Genomic DNA, 17,110 nt, shown 5'->3' with positions numbered 1-17,110 from the left:
AAATTTATAGCAAACCATATAACTGGCTTTTGTTTAAAGTGAATATACCACTCAATGCCTTTTTTTGTGTTCTTTACGAATATAATAATCGCTTCTACCTCAAATTTATATTTCAGCACTTTTTGAGCTCTCAAAAATGATGAATTTTCAAAAAATTCTGACAGTTAATATAACTGACTTACCAATAAAGCGAACATACCACTTGATGCCTTTTTTTATGTTCTTTACGAATATAATAATTGCTTCTACCACAAATTTAAGCACTTTTTCAGCTCTTAAAAATGACGAATTTTCAATTAAAGTATAAGTTATCCATTGTTTCTGACAAAATAATACTACGTTTTCTCTGCACCATTTTTGACAAAATGATACTACATTTTCTCAGTGCAAAGAAGAAAAGGCCACAACATTGGTATAAATTAATTTATCCAAATTAATATTCGAAAATCAGTGCTTGTGGATTATATAACATTTAAAAAATGGATTTATAATGCAATAGTAAGTTTGAGATCAATGTTTCAATGTTTGAGACCAATGTTTTTAGCCTTTTTTATACCCCATATTTAAGTCATTTTTAAGAGCTCAAAAAGTGCTTAAATCTGAATTTGAGATAGAAGCGCTTATTGTATTTGTAAATAGCATTAAAAAAGGCATCAAGTGGTATATTCACTTTATACAAAAGCCAGTTATACAGTTTGCTATAATTTTACCGAGTTTTGAAGCTGAGGGAAAAGTTGGGGTTGTACAATATGAATGAAATTATATTTTAAATACTAATTCAAGTTATCACTGGTTATTTCTGCATAGTAGGAAGTCAAAAGATAATTAAAAAACTCACACATCCATTAATGTTCATATCCAAGATGGTTCACTTTCACTTTTGAGTTTAAACTAGCCAGCTGTTTGTGAGTAAAACAAATGTCAGATTTTGCTTACAGGTAAAATTACCTATAGAGCAAAGTGTATTAGTCCACGAGCCCTGCTGTCTACAGGGCTTATGGACTAATATGCTTTTCTCTATAGGTAATGTTACCTGTAAGCAAGCCCACATTAGGCATCTTTAATTTGCCCCATGGAGGAGGAGGGTCATCCAGAAATGGATGTGCTTCTAGAATTAGTCTAAGTTCTATAGTATGGCAACTATGCTGCCTTGAAGCATAGTTTCCAGTTTAGGCAGCTTGTGATGAAACTAAACAATTGCCCGACCAATAACTCATACTTTAATTGAAAATTCGTCATTTTTAAGAGCTCAAAATGTGCTTAAATTTGAATTTGCAATATAAGCAATTGTTATATTCGTAAAGAGCATAAAAAAAGACACTAATTGGTATGTTCACTTTATTGGTAAGTCAATAATATAAACTGTCATACATTTACTTATTTTGGATTTCCATTGGCTATACAATTTCTAACAGTCTATTTCATTGGGATTTTAAGCCTTACATTTTAGTGTGTGTAACACAGAGGTTATAATAAGTCATTTGCCATTAGGAGGGGAAATGAGAAGAGAGGTGCACTTCAAAATCCTCTTTCATGGTAATTTTGAGGCCCTTGATTTGCTCCTGGAAGTTTCATTTTCCTAGCCTAATTAAAGGAGACCTACTTTCCAAGATAGTAAGAAGCCCCTAATCTAGATTTCAAAAAATGGATATTTTAGGTTTAGAGCAAGAAGGAAAAAGACTTATGAGAAAGAATAAGAATTCTACCTTTAATTAAGTTTGTGGCTAAATGTGATGTGGCAAGGACATGTTCCGCTTTTTTTTTTACAATTTTTGTCATTTTGTAATTTTTTATTTCCAGTTCGTGGCATCTATTATAAATGTATGCTGTCGACAAGAAATATTTCAATAAATCAAAAGGGATTAAAGATCAATTTCAAATTTTTGATGTGTGTTTTGAAGTCTCTTTTTTACCCTCTCCCCAAAAAACAAAAGTCCTGTTTACGGCCCCCGGGGATTATACATCATTTTTACCTCCGTCCTCCCCTCATCTCTCACTTAGAACTCATTCTGTAATTATCTGAAGGCTCCTTGAGAGCTTGCTCCTTACTTTGAGTTGAAAAAAACTTGCTTTTTTTAAGTTTAATTTATCTGAAGGCTCAATGAGAGCTGGGATGTTTGGGGATTAAAATACAAGCTTTGAAGTATCTCCCTCCCTCCGTAACTACAAAACTATCTGAAAACCCCGTTGTAGAAGTTTAAGTGCCTTTTTACTTTTTGGAATTTGTCCATTGTTTACAGATAACTATCTGTTATTGGGAAGCATACGGATATTTTTCGCAGGGGATTTTTCTGTGGAGGGGAGATTATCTGGAGAAATTTTCTAAGCGGAGAAACTTTTTCGAAAGAATTACCCTGAATCCTTCAGTAAAATTCTATTTAGTTGTCTTTCTTCCTCTTTACATGCATAATTTTGCATTTGGAGAGAGTGTTACGGCAGAATTGTCCAGGGGAAATTCTCAGCGGGGACCAAATTTTCTGGCAAGATTTTTCCTTTGAAAAATGTGGCTAGTGTCCACAAAGATGCTGCAAGGTGACAACTCCATTCTTATTGTACAGAAAATGTTTCTGGTGTTTATTTTAATTCGTCATTGCTACTTTTCCCCCTACTCCCCCCTTAAAACCAACAATAAAGGTGTAGCCTGAATGTATACATGGGAACTAGAATGAATTAGACAACAATTCCCAAAAACTCATCTAGTTTTCATTTGATGGGTCAGTGAGGCTATGAAAACAGGCGATTAGAACTTCCTCTTTTTGGTAGCTTACCAAACGTTACCTTTGCTATCTTACAGTATTCCTACATTATGAAGCAAATCACTTTAGATAAAGGATAAAAATAAACGCTAGAAACATTTTTGTGCAATAAGAAGGGAGATGTCACCTTGCAGCACCCTTGTGGACATTACCTACATTTTACCACGAACAAATCTATTTAGACAATTTGATTCCCGTTGAAAGAAAATTCTTCCCAGAAATTTTCTCCCCAAGGGAAATTCCCCTGGACAATTTTTCATCCCCCTGCAGAAAAAAAAATCGCGAAAAATGTTCGTATGTATGTAAGAGCAAATACTATCCGTAAGCAATGGGCAAATTAAAAAACTCTAAAAGGCAATTAAATATCTGTAATACGGTTATTTGATTGTTTTGTAGTTAGTTAGGGAAGGAAATACCTCAAAGGGTGCATTTTAATGCCAAAAGAACCCAGCTTTCATTGAAGCTTCGGATAAATACCTAATTAGTTTTAAGGGAGAGACGAGGGGAGAGTGGAGGTAAAAATTGATATATAACCCTAAAGGGCCCTAACCAAGACTTTTGTTCAAGGAGGGTTATTATTTCAGGCGGGGAGGGGGGGGGGGGGTACAAAAACCTTTAAAATCGCATCAAAAATTCATAATTTATATTACCCCCCTATGATTTCTTAGAATATTTCTGCTCTGGGCTGCTATTAACATGGTTGCAGCTGGGGCTGCAATCCAGTAAAGAGCGAACCACAGCCCATAGTAACCAAAAGTTAAGAAACGTGTTTTGAAAAAAGCTGTCTAGTGAAAAAAATTGCCATCTAATAATGACTTAGGAATGGTAACTACTATTTCGATTGGTCTTAAAAGTAAAATTTTATTACGAAAAGAAATTGATGGTGACTTCGAAAAAAAGTTTAAAGCCCTCAAAAATGGCGTCAGATTAAAATGAAAAGTGTACCATTGGAATCAGCATGGTCGAAAAGCTTAAACGGGGAATATAAAGTCCCCCTCCTTGAACAACAAGGAAAATCCCTTTTTTGCATGGGTAGCACTGATCTGTCTCCCGTTTTTTTTTCTTTTTTTTTCAGCTGGCCTAGCGGACTACCAGAACATCATATGCTTAATGGCTCATTCAAAAGCTATTTCTCATATCTACGTGCTTTTTATAGATTACATAAAAAAAACTAGTTTTTTAACTGAAAGTAAGGAACGACATTAAAACTTAAAACGAACAGAAATTACTCCGTATGAAATGGGTTGTCCCCTCCGCAATCCCTCGCTCTTTACGCTAAAGCTTTTAATTGTTTTAAAAAGCAGAATTGTGGCAAAGAGTCAAACTTTAGCATAAAGAGCGAGGGATTGTGGAGGGGACAACCCATTTCATATACGGAGTAATTTCTGTTCGTTTTAAGTTTTAATGTCGCTCCTTACTTTCAGTTAAAAAAACTAGTTTCTTTATGTAATTTCTGAACGTTTTTGAATTAATGCATGTTTGATTTTGGCTCTCCACACACAAATTATTAAAATGAAATTTGCGTATTAATTCATTTTTTGGCTAAATGGCTTTCTCTTAGTTTTGATCAGGCAATTTTGAGAAATAAGGGATGGGGAAGGAGGCCTAGTTACCATGCAATTTTTCGGTTACATAAAAAGGCAACTATAAATTTTAATTTTTCACGAATTTTTTATTAGTAAAAAATATACGTAACTTAAGAACTAACTTAGGTAACAAACTTTTATATTCTTTAATTCTTATTACGTATATGAGGGGGTTTGTACCCTCGTTAATACCTCGTTCTTTACACTAAATCGTAAGTTTTGTCCCAATTCTTTAAGAATGACCCCTGAATCAGAAAGGCCGTAGAATAAATAGTTGAAATTACTAAAAATACTATAGCATAAAGAGCGAGGTATTTATCTCCTCCTAATACCTCACTCTTTATGCTAAAGTATTTTTAGAACCCCTCATATGCGTAATCATCTCTGTTCGTTTCAAGTTTCAATGCTGCTCTTTACTTTCAATTGAAAAAATCTTTTCCATGTTTATTTTTTCATTGTTTTTTTTAGTAATTTTAGAAAATCCTGCGCCCTTTTCATTGAATTTCTATTCCCCCATGATATATTTCTCCAAGGAAAGATCCACCCACATAGCCCCCTCCCCTAATACCCACCCCCAAAACCAAAAAAAAATCCCCTGAAAACGACTGTACACTTCCCAATAACCATTATTATATGTAAACACTGGTCGAAGTTTGTAACTTGCATCCCCTCCTCCAGGGACTGTGGGGGAGTAAGTCATTCCCCAAGACATAGTTATTATGGTTTTTGAATATGCAGAACAAAATGGCTATCTCAAAATTTTGATGTGTTGATTTAGAGAAAAATGAGCGTGGGAGGGGGCCTAGGTGCCCTCCAATTTTTTTGGTCACTAAAAAAGGGCACTAGAACTTTTCATTTCCGTTAGAATGAGCCCTCTTGCGACATTCTAGGACCACTTGGTCGATACGATGACCCCTGAAAAAAAAAAAAAAAAACACGCACCCGTGATTTGTCTTCCGGCAAAAAATGCGAAATCCCACATTTTTATAGATTGGACCTTGAAATTTTTTCTACAGGGTTCTCTGATACGCTGAATGCGATGGTGTGATTTTCGTTAAGATCATATGACTTTTAGGGGGTGTTTCCCCCTATTTTCCAAAATAAGGCAAATTTTCTCAGGCACGTAACTTTTGATGACAAAGACTAAATATGATGAAACTTATATGTTTAAAATCAGCATGAAAATCTGATTCTTTTGATATATCTTTTAGCATCGAAGCTCCGTTTTTTAGAGTTTCGTTTACTATTGAGCCGGGTCGCTCCTTACTACAGTTCGTTACCACGAACTGTTTGATTAAATAATTTTTATTCTCTTTACGAATATAATAATTGCTTCTACAATAAATTAAATAAAAAACAAGTTTTTTTTTAACGGAAAGTAAGGAGTGACATTAAAACTTAAAACAAACAGAAATTACTCCGTGTATGAAAGGGGCTGTTCCCTTCTCAACGCCCCGTTCTTTAGGCTAAAGTTTGACTCTTTCTCTCAATTCGACATTATTAAACAGTAAAAAGCTTTAGCGTAAAGAGCGGGGCGTTGAGGTTGGAACAGCCCCTTTCATACACGGAGTAATTTCTCTTCGTTTTAAGATTTAATGTCGCTCGTTACTTTCAGTAAAAAAAACTAGTTTCTTATTTTATTTCTGAACGTTTTTGAATTAATGCATGTTTGATTTTGGCTCTCTGCACATAAATTATTAAAATCAAATTTGCATATTAATTCTTTTTTTGGCTAAATGCCTTTTTCTTAGTTTTGATCAGACGATTTTGAGAAAAAAGGGGTGGAGGAGGAGGCCTAGTTGCCCTCCCATTTTTTGGTTACTTGAAAAGGTAACTAGAACTTTTAATTTTTAACGAACGTAACTTAACTTAAGAATTAACTTACGTAACGAACTATTAGATTCTTATATTTTTATTATGGATACAAGCGGGTTTGTCCCCTTGTTAATACCTCACTCTTTACACTAAAGCTTAAATTTTTTCCCAAATCTTTAAGAATGACCCCTGAATCAAAAAGGCCGTAAAATAAATAGTTGAAATTACTAAAAATACTTTAGCGTAAAGAGTGAGGTATTTAGGAGGAGCTAAACCCCTCATATGCGTAATAATCTCTGTTGGTTTTAAGTTTTAATGCTGCTCCTTACTTTCGGTTGAAAAAACTTTTTCATATTTATTTTTTCATTGTCTTTTTTATAATAATGCTAGAAAACCCAACGCCCCCTTCATTGAATTTCTCTTCCCCCATGACGTATTCCTCCAAGGAAAGGTCCTCCCATACAGCCTCCTCCCCTCAACCCCCAAATCCAAAATAATCCCCCTGAAAAACGTCTGTACACTTCCCAATAACCATTACTGTATTTTTTCCATTACTGTAATTTGACTGGTCAAAGTTTGTAACTTGCAACCCCTCCCCTGGGGACTTTTGGGGAGTAAGTCATCCCAAAGACATAGTAACTATGGTTTTCGACTATGCTGAACAAAATGGCTATTTTAAAATTTTGATCTGTTGACTTCGGGAAAAAAATGAGTGTGGGAGGGGGCCCAGGTGCCCTCCAATTTTTTTGGTCACTTAAAAAGGACACTAGAACTCTTCATTTCTGTTAGAATGAGCCCTCTTGTGACATTCTAGGGCCAATCGGTCGATACGATGACCGCTGGAAAAAAAAAACAACAAATAAACACGCACCGGTGATCGGTCTTCTGGCAAAAAATACGAAGTTCCACATTTTTGTTGATGGGAGCTTGAAACTTTTACAGTAGGGTTCTCTGATACGCCGAATGTGGTGGTGTGATTTTCGTTCAGATTCTATGATTTTTAGGAGGTGCTTACCCCTATTTTCCAAAATGAGGAAAATTTTCTCTGGCTCGTAACTTTTGATAACAAAGACTAAATTTGATGAAACTTATATATTTAAAATCAGCATAATAATCCGATTTTATGTATCTTTTAGTATCAAAATTCCGTTTTTTTGACACTTGGCATTAACCAAGTGACATATCGCAATCGCAAATTCTGACGGTCTGTCTGTCGGTCCCGGGTTTGCTACTTTAGGCACTTCCAGGTAAACTAGGACAATAAAAGTTGACAGGCGTATCAGGGACCGGACGAAATTAAATTAGAAATAGTCGTTTTCTCTATATGACCATCTGGGGAGAGTGGGGGGCCGGTTAATTTGGAAAAATAGAAAAAATGAAGTATTTTCATCTTACGAACGGTTGATCAGTTCTTAGTGAAACTTCATATTTGGAAGGATATCGTGTCTCAGAGCTCTTATTTAAAATTTCGACCGGATCTGGTTACATTGGGGGGGGGGGGGGAGTTGGGAGGAGGAAACCTAAAATCTTGGAAAACACATACAGTGGAGGGATCTGGATGAAACTTGGTGGGAAAAATACGCACAAGTCCTAGATACATGATTGACATAACTGGAACGGATCCACTGTCCTTGGGGTAGTTGGGGGGGGGGGTAATTCTGAAAAATTTGAAAAATTGAGGTATTTTCAACTTACGAACGAGTGATCGGATCTCAATGAAATTTAATATTTAGAAGGATATCGTGTCTCAAAGCTCTTATCTCAAATCCCGACCGGATCTCGTGATATTGGGGGCAGTTTGGGGGGGCCTAAAATAATGGAAAACGCTTAGAGTGGAGGGATCGCGATGAAACTTGGTGGGGAAAATAAGCAGAAGTCTTAGATACGTGATTGACATAATTGGAACGAACCCGCTCTTTTTGGGTGAATTGGGGGGGGGGTTAATTCTGAAAAATTAGAAAAAATGACGTATTTTTAATTTACGAAGGAGTGATCAGATCTTCATAAAACTTCATATTTAGAAGGACTTTGTAACTCAGATCTCTTATTTTAAATCTCAACCAGATCCAGCGTCATTGGGGCGGGGAACCGGAAATCTTAGAAAATACTTAAAGAGGAGAGATCAGGATGAAACTGAATTGGAAGAATAAAAATAAGTCTAAGATACGTGACTGACACAACCGGACCGGATCCGCTCTCTTTGGTGGAGTTGGAGGGGGGGGTGGTATTTCGGAAAAATGAGGTATTCGTTTCTTACGATTGGGTGATAAGATCTTAATGAAATTTGATATTTAGAAGGATCTTGCGCTTTAAAGCTCTTATTTTAAATTCTGACCCGATTCTGTGACATTGGGGGAGTTGGAGAGGGAAACCGGAATTCTTGGAAAACGTGAAAATTGGGGTATTTTTATCTTATCAATAGGTGATTGGATCTTAATGCAACTTGATATATAGAAGGATCTTATGTCTCAGACGCTCGATTTTCGACTCGAATTGGATCCGGGGACATAGGGGGGTGGAAGAGGGAAACAGAAATCTTGGAAAACGCTTAGAGTGTGGAGATCGGGATAAAACTTGATGGAAAGGATAAGCACAAGCTCTAGATACGTGATTGACATAATTGGAATGGATCCGTTCTCTTTCGAGGAGCTGGGGGGGGGGTGTTAATTTGGAAAAATTAGAAAAATTAAGGTATTTTTAGCTTAAGAACGGGTGACCGGATCTTAATGAAATTTGATATTTAGAAGGAATTCATGCCTCATAGCTCTTATTTCAAATCCCGTCCAGATCTTTTGACAGTGGGGGAAGCTGGAGGGGGAAATCGGAAATCTTAGAAAACGCTTAGAGTGGAGAAATCGGGATGAAGCTTGGAGGATAGAATATCCACATGCTGTAGATACGTAATTGACGTAACCGTAGTGGATTCGCTCTCTTTGGGGGAGTTGGGGGAAGGAATTCAGCACTTTGGCGAGTTTGGTGCTTCTGGACGTGCTAGGACGATCAAAATTGGTAGGCGTGTCAGGGAGCTGCACAAATTGACTTAAAAAAGTCGTTTTCCCAGATTTGACCATTTGGGGGGCTAAAAGGAGAGGAAAAATTAGAAAAAAGAGGTATTTATAATTTACGAGTGGGTGATCGGATCTTAATGAATTTGGATATTTAGAAGGACATCACGACTCAGAGCTCTTATTTTAAATCCCGACCGGCATTAAGCCTCTGATTTTCCTTTCAAATCAATCTATTGATTCTTAGAATTTTGTTAGAGCTGATACCATATCAGCTCTTGGGTCTTAGCTCTTCTGGCCTCGTCACAAGTGCCATAAGAGCTCTTAGCTCTTGTTTAGAGTTTCGTTTACTATTGAGCCGGGTCACTCCTTACTACAGTTCGTTACCACGAACTGTTTGATTCCACCATCTGCAAGTGCAATATCGCCCCGAAATTGCACTTTTTGTGACGAAGCTCAACTTTTGCGACCAGGGGGAGGGGAGGAAATAAAAATGCCTGATAAAGGAACTGAACTTTTGCCATTCTGATTCAAAGTCTGACGCATTAGTAACTGAACTACGGTGGCTGATGATCGAATTCAATCTATTTATTCTTGTAGGACCAAGTTTCTTAACTTACTAACCTTTCCCCAAAGACTATGGAGAGCTATGTCATCACCAAAAGCATAGTTATTGGACCTTATTCAGCAAATACGTTTGTAGTTGGCTATTATAAAACGTTGGATTAATAAAAGTTTCTATTATAAAGAGTCAGAGCACTAAACTATATTTGGAGAAGCTCAACTTTAGCGAACTGAAGGAGGGGAGTCGGTACGTCAAGGAATAGTTATTTGAAATTTTGACATTCAATTATTCGTTCTTCTAGGAATTTCTTCCTCTTAAAAACATTCGATATTTTAAAAATAATTTTACGAGCCCCAACGTCGGCTGACCGTCTTAAAGAGTTCATAGTGAATTCTCCCAACGGACTAATGAGACTTACTACAGGGGCTGGAAGGGGGAGTATACTGGAGGGGTTCTTATAATTCTCCAGTTAAGAGTTTTGAACCATAACCATTACAATGGTACCGTTTCATACTTCCGAGCTTTTCCACTTAAGAAGTGGCACCAAAAGTGCCGTCTTTATTGCTATATGGCACTTACGGATTGTAGAACTGATAAGTATTATTGAAAAAAATATGCGAGGGAGAGGCCCCCTCCCATATCCATTTTCTCTAAAAAATAGCCCCCCCGAGAGATTTTAGTTGCCCTTTAATATTTCACGTCACTTAAAAAGTGCACTAGAAGTTTTAGTTTCTGTTCAAATGCACTCTCTAAAAATCTTCTATGACTCTTATTTCGCTATGGTCAACTCTGGAAAAGAAAAAAATGAAAATAAACACGCAACCGTTATTTTTCTTCTGGCCAAAAAAAAACACAAAACACAATTCTACATTTTGCTATATAGAAGCTTGAAACTTGTACAGTAGAGTTCTCTGGTAGCAAAATCTGATTGTAAAACTTTTATTAAGACTTCTTAACTTTTAGGGGATGTTTAACCCCTTTTTCGAAAATAGTGCAAATTTTCTCAGGCTCTTAACTTTTGATGGGTAACAGTAAAAATAAATTTTATGATTTATGATCAATAACAAAATTCTTGATAAAATTATATATTTGAAATCAACATGATAAGACGATTCTTTTGATGTGTCTATAGATATGAAAATTCCGTTTTTTAGAGTTTTGGTTACTATATAGCTGAGTCGCTCCTCCCTGACAGCATGAACTGTTTGATACAGAATTAGTTCTAGCGGAGATACGAGGGGAGGGCGGAGGTAGAGACCGAGGTATAATCCCCAGGGCCTTAACCATATTTTTTTTGGGGTGGGTTGTTTTTCCATGGGGGGGGAATATAAAAAAAAAACTTTAAAACCCACATCAGAGTGAGAAATTGATATTTAATCCCTCTTGATTTCTGAGAATATTTCTGTACTACGCTGTTATTATGGATCCCTTCTCTTAGATCTATTGGATCTCTATAAAGATTAGCATCTTAATATTTCTTTATAGCCGCCAACGAAGCAGTTAGGTCAAGCCGTAATAAAACATCCCCATCAGGAATAGACTTCCGCATGTCAATTTCGACCAGCCTGTTGGTCAAAGTTGCGATAGATGAAGGGTTTTGACAAAAACTGGACGTAGCCATTGAAAAAACAAAGGAAACACATATGATTTTCTTATGTGGTAAGAAAGTCAATAATTAGATAGCTTAATTTAGATAACTAAGCTGTCTGAAACTGCATGTCATTTATAATTTTTTTTCTATCATCTTGAAATAGAGCTTTTTAGACATTAGAGTGCATGCAACAGTTTATTTTTATTTAATTACCAATGGTATTTTTGGAAAAAAACACTTCGTACCTATTTTTGGCCATTTTTAGGAAGCATAAACATGGAATTTCTCACTGAAAATACCAATTCCCGGGAAAGATATTGGGCGTTGTTTAAGATAGGAAAATAGCATCAGATCAAAATGGAGTTGATTTCTGTTGAATTATAGAAAACAACTAAGTTAATGACAATGTTCTTATGTTCTGCATGACTATTTTTCATACAGCCCCTTCTTTTGTGTTTAAAACACAAAATACCTTGACAAAGATAGACTGGGTATAAAAAGTTGGAGCTGTTCCAGCGTTTTGAGGTGGTTTGGGGACTCAAATAAACTACAACTTTCATTCAACTGGATGCCATCTATGAAGTTACACGTCTGCTGTATGAAGTCAATGAGTATTATAAACAACACTGGGGATACAATGCATCCCTGTCGAACGCCATAATTGACTTTGAACCACTCAGTCAGGTCCCAATTGTTGGTCCAAACAGCACTCATTTGTTCATCAGGTAAGTACCGTGTATACCCCCGATTTTTCGATATTTTTTTCTGTTATGTTTTTTTTTAGTTTTGTCAAACGTTAAGTAACTTATCAATATCGCTATCTTTATTGATGCTCAAGTAATGAGATTCTTGTCGCTTTAAAAAGAAAGATCGAAATTCAAAAAGGGTGTCATTATAATTAAAGTTGAGTGACAGTTTTGCAAGGTTGCCATTTTCCAAAAATAGAACCTGATTTGACCATTCAAAATCATTTGTGATTTTGACTACTCTTTCAAATCTACCTAGCCAAATTGGCTTTTTATTGTTCAATTCCTCAGTTTTGTCGTATTTGAAAATAGCAATGTCATATATCATTTTCCAATGCAACCGTCTTCATGGTTTGAATGTACATTTACCTTTCTGAGAAAAGAGTCTCACTCTGTTATCACATGACAGAATAGACTAAACTTAAATATCTGTGTTCTAGTGGCCATTTTACTGATTATAGCAACTATTTTATCGTTAACAGCCAAAGGGGGCTAGTCATTATTGCTGCTACTAACAACTCACCTCACCACCAAGCGGTTTGAGGCCAAAAATTCTTTCAGCAATTCTATTCGAATCTTAGTTTAATTAACATTTCAGTATTTGATAATTACGAACTTTTTTCAAAAAAGATGAATCAGGAATTCAATCCAGCTGGGGTGCTTTCTGTATCAGAGTTGAAATACTTGATAGTATAAATCAAATTGGGGGCATGAGCATCGGGTTTTTCCTGGACAGAATTGTACCGATCCCGGAGATACTGCAATACCGGGCCAACGTGTGAAATGAGCGAAACGGGCCCCGACATCCCTCCGATTTCCTAAAATTAGCTTAATATTCTGGGCCCCAATAAGAGGCCATATCAGAAATTAAGCTGATTAGAACAGATGCTATATTTTGATCTTAGATAAAAGGCCGACAGCCCAAGAACCAATAATTGCATAAGGGTTGTCAAAGGGTTTGTAAGAATACGAGTAACAAAGTTTGTCACAAATTTAGTTTCGATTACGATGTTCCAATAACATTTAATTAAGTTGTCAGTTTGTCTTTAGATTTTTCTAAGCAGTGTAAAAAATTCCTCACCATCTCAAAGTTCCTTTTAAAATTTCGGTTGTACACCGAAAATATTCTGATCAAGACTTTGAAAAAATTATAATCTTTGAAACTAGATTGCATATAAGTTATAGTCTAGCTCAGAGACTAAATTGGAAAAGACCAAGTCAGAGAAGGCTTCAATCAGAGATATATGATCTTGGCATTTTAGCTGACAATAAAATAAAAATAAAGTTTTTTAACTGAAAGTAATGAGCGACATTAAAACTTAATACGAACAGAAATTATTCTATATATGAAAGGGGCTGTCCCCTCGTCAACGCCCCAGCCTTTACGCTGAAGTTTTTGTTGTATTAAAAACTAGAATTTTGTCAGAAAGTCAAGCTTTAGCGTAAAGAGTGACGCGGTGAGGAGGAGACATCCCTTTTCATATACATAATAATTTCTGCAGAGGCGCCATTTGGGGGGGGGGGCAGGGCTGGGCAAATGCCCACCTTAGATTTTCCAGGGGGCCCAAGCTTCCACCACAAAGGGCCCTTTGCCGGCTATAATAATCCATTATGTCGAACATAATCCATTCTGTCCAGTTGATTTGAAATTACTGCATGCCTATTAACCAAAGAGCGTAATTACCTGATGACCCTTGGGGTAATTGCGCTATTTGATATTAATCATTGTAAACTTTGAAAGTAGATTAGATACATAATAAAATTCTTGAGTTCTGTCAAAATGCCCAGTTCCTAGATGATTATATATATATTATAAATTCTGATTTTTATAGTAATTCCTCTAAGTTGATAGATTAAAATAGGTCAGTTCCTGTCAAATGTTTCGATGTTTATTTCCTTGTCTTAGTGAATATAAGCCACCCTTTTAGATTACTCGAGTCAGTTCTTATTCTGTTTCTGTCCTCGTCTTATGTACATTTACTGTGTCATTTGTGTAAATAAACATTTTTATGCTCGACACATAAACCTTATGAAAGTTAGAGACGCTTGACATCCTCTACTGGTCGAACCCCAGATTGTAGGCCAACGCTACAATAAGACTCTAAAGACGAGAGCACAGAGAGAAGTAGAAGACTTTACATCATTAAGCCTATTAACTTTTTAGTTAGGTAAATATAAAGGTATTAATAGCCATTAGCATTAGAACTCAAAATATCACCAAGCATCTGAAACAATTTGTGACAACTTTGACGCTAGGAAAGAACTTCGTCCAATCTGGAAATCGGATTATTTCTTTGGCGGATGAAATGAAGCGAGAGCACTCCGAGACTTTAGAACGTCTACTAGCCAAATTTGACAGAAGGTTCACAGATAACTTGTCAGCACTGAGCACACTCGAAGCCTTGGATCCAAGCTTGACAAAGTTTATGGACACAGAGTTGCTCAAGCGTTTCTCTGCTCTTTACGCCGAGCTGGATATCGACGATATTCTTCTCGAATGTCAAGCTGGTATTGCCAAGCGTTTCTTGCTCGATGAGGAGAAAAAACCGGAAAACTTCCTAGACATTGTCGATCATCTTCAGGCATTACCAGTGGCTTACTCAGAAGTAACTAAAGTACTTCGTATTGCTGCCACACTTCCTGTGACAACAGCAAGCAATGAGCGTTTGTTTTCTCGCTTAGAAATCGTGAAAAACTACCTGCGTTATACAAAAGGAGACGATTGTCTCAGTCACCTCGTTTTGATGTTTGCAGAGTAGGAATTAGTAAAAAATTAGACCACAACCAGCTTGTTGATGATTTTACAAAGATGAAACCTCAGCGGTTCCCCTTGTTACCTTGAGTGTTGTAATATTTTATTTCTCTTCTTATGTTTTTCCTTTTTGTAAATATATTTGATCTGAAAGAACTCTGCTGAAGGAAAACCGAGATTTTGGTTGCAACCCTCAGCATGCTAATGAAGATTACTTTCATCGACGTATTGTCTACTTAAATAAAAAAGTTTTTTCGCTGAGGAACGCCAACCTGTAGTCTGGTTGAATTTTCCACTTTCAGTTTAATCACTTAACCTCGTTGATTGTGATCTTCGATGTTAGAATTAATCTTAGAGGTCAGTGTGGCTGAGTTCCAAATTCGGTTACAGTACATTTCCAAGCAACACACGGGTGCTGAAAATGCGTTTTTACTTAGAATATTCGATCGATGTGCTGCCAAAACCCGCATTTTTTCTTACGCGACACGAAGTGAGTCGGGGGGGGGGGGGGGCAAGATGGAGTTCATGCCCACCCTAAGATTTGGTCTAAATGGCGCCTCTGAATTTCTGTTTGTTTTAAGTTTTAATGTCACTCCGTACTTACAGTTTAAAAAAAATCATTTAATTTCTGAATGTTTTTCAAATAATGCAGGTCCAAATTTGGCTCACCGTACAAGAAAAATATAAAACAAAATTTGCATATTAATTTCGGCTTATTGTGTTGCGAGAGCAACACTTTAGTTTTGTCGTGTTTTTTTTCCTAGCCCCCCGATTTTAGCTTTTTCCTAGAAAGTGGTAAGGGTCTAACCTCTGCGGTTTTTACGGAAAGTGTGGACCTTAGGTCGGATTGATGAATATGACTTTGCATTTTGGAAAGCTTTGTAGAACCTTTTTCCTGGGGCCAAAAAGGATGGTTTTTGCTTGTGTTTGATCGGATTTCCAGGTGAATAATATTAATTGATAGGATATCTTTGGGGAACAATCGTTGTGGGAGGGGGCCAAGTTCCCTCCAATTTTTCGGTCACATAAAAAGGGCAATAGAAATTTGATATCCGTTCGAATGAACTGTCTCCCAGTCTTCTATGGCCATTGATTTAATAGGATCAACCCTGGAAAAAAAAACAACTAACAAACAGAAACAAATGAACACGCATCCGTGATCTTTCTTCTGCCAAAAAAACAACAAATTTCCATTTTTTTGTGGAAAAGAGCTTGAAACCTCAATGAGAGAGTTCTATGATACGCTGAATCGATGGTATAATTTTGTTTAGAACAATGGATTTGTTGAGGGTGCTTTTTCCCTTTTTCGGAAATAAGGCGAATTTTCTCCTAATCATAGCTCATGAGTGGTAACATTAAACTTAAAGACCTTTGCATATTTGTGATCAGCATAAAATTTCAATACGTCTGATGTTTCCGTTGTTATCAAAATTCTGGTTTTAGAGTTTCAGGTAATATCTGGCTGAGTTTATCCTTACTTTCTTTTTTTTTACCATGAAATCTTTGATAAAACGCACTGATCTTAGCATGACAAATTGTATCCCTCGAACTTTTCGAGCTTACGCTATTTAATTCATTTAAGAGAGTTTTTTTAAAGTTCTAGAACATGTCACGAAAAAAGCAATAATCTTCGATCTGTTGACTTTTTAGGAGTTTTTCCCCCTTTTTTGAAAATTGGGCTAATTTTCTCTGGCCATATAATATCCTTCATCTTTGTGAGATGTCTTAAATCAGGACCTTAATTGAATATTCAATCTTTTATTCGTGGAAATTGTGAGACCTGATAACACCGTTATTTCAGTCATCTTGGATCTCGGTTGGTCTTGTGATGGGCTTTTCGCAAAAGATTTTGAGTCTTCTTTGGTTATCTCATCTCTCCTTGTATTTGGCAGCAACAGAGAGGTAAACACTTGCATGTACGCTTTCCTTGAACGCTGTAAGGCTAAACTTTCACATCCTCTTTCGTTTAGACATGGATTGTTATTACACTAATGTTTTATATAGCAGTCATTAATGAAATTGCACACGGATATAGGTGTTTAGAAAGAATACTACATTGAACAGGTCTAGAAGAGGAATTATCAGACTGTGACTTGTCATCCTGAGTGCTTTTGAATGAAGTTTTCATCAATTTGTTCCATTATGCCACCAATTTTCGTTTTTCCCATTCAGATATATCACTTTGTCAAAATAATTGATGCACTTAAAGCAGGTATAGAAGATGAATGATCAGGCTGTGATTTGTCATCGTTGATGTTTTTGAATGAAGTTTTCTCCAATTTTTGCCATGTTTT

General features: G+C 36.4%; 1 protein-coding gene and 1 non-coding gene across 6 annotated transcripts in view; one reads left to right on the top strand and one right to left on the bottom strand.

Annotated features, from left to right (window-relative positions):
* The window catches only part of LOC136031132 (NADH dehydrogenase [ubiquinone] 1 beta subcomplex subunit 10-like), a 120,540-nt gene that overhangs the window by 29,503 nt on the left and 73,927 nt on the right, over positions 1-17,110 (top strand). The gene's annotated exons all lie outside the window — the stretch shown is intronic.
* LOC136033821 (U2 spliceosomal RNA) lies at positions 12,798-12,997 on the bottom strand. The gene has a single exon (XR_010619028.1). It is a non-coding gene; the product is annotated as a U2 spliceosomal RNA (small nuclear RNA).

Source organism: Artemia franciscana, chromosome 1 (genome assembly GCF_032884065.1).
Source record: "Artemia franciscana chromosome 1, ASM3288406v1, whole genome shotgun sequence".
Taxonomy (NCBI): Eukaryota; Metazoa; Arthropoda; class Branchiopoda; order Anostraca; family Artemiidae; genus Artemia; species Artemia franciscana.
This window is presented reverse-complemented; position numbering and strand designations above follow the sequence as displayed.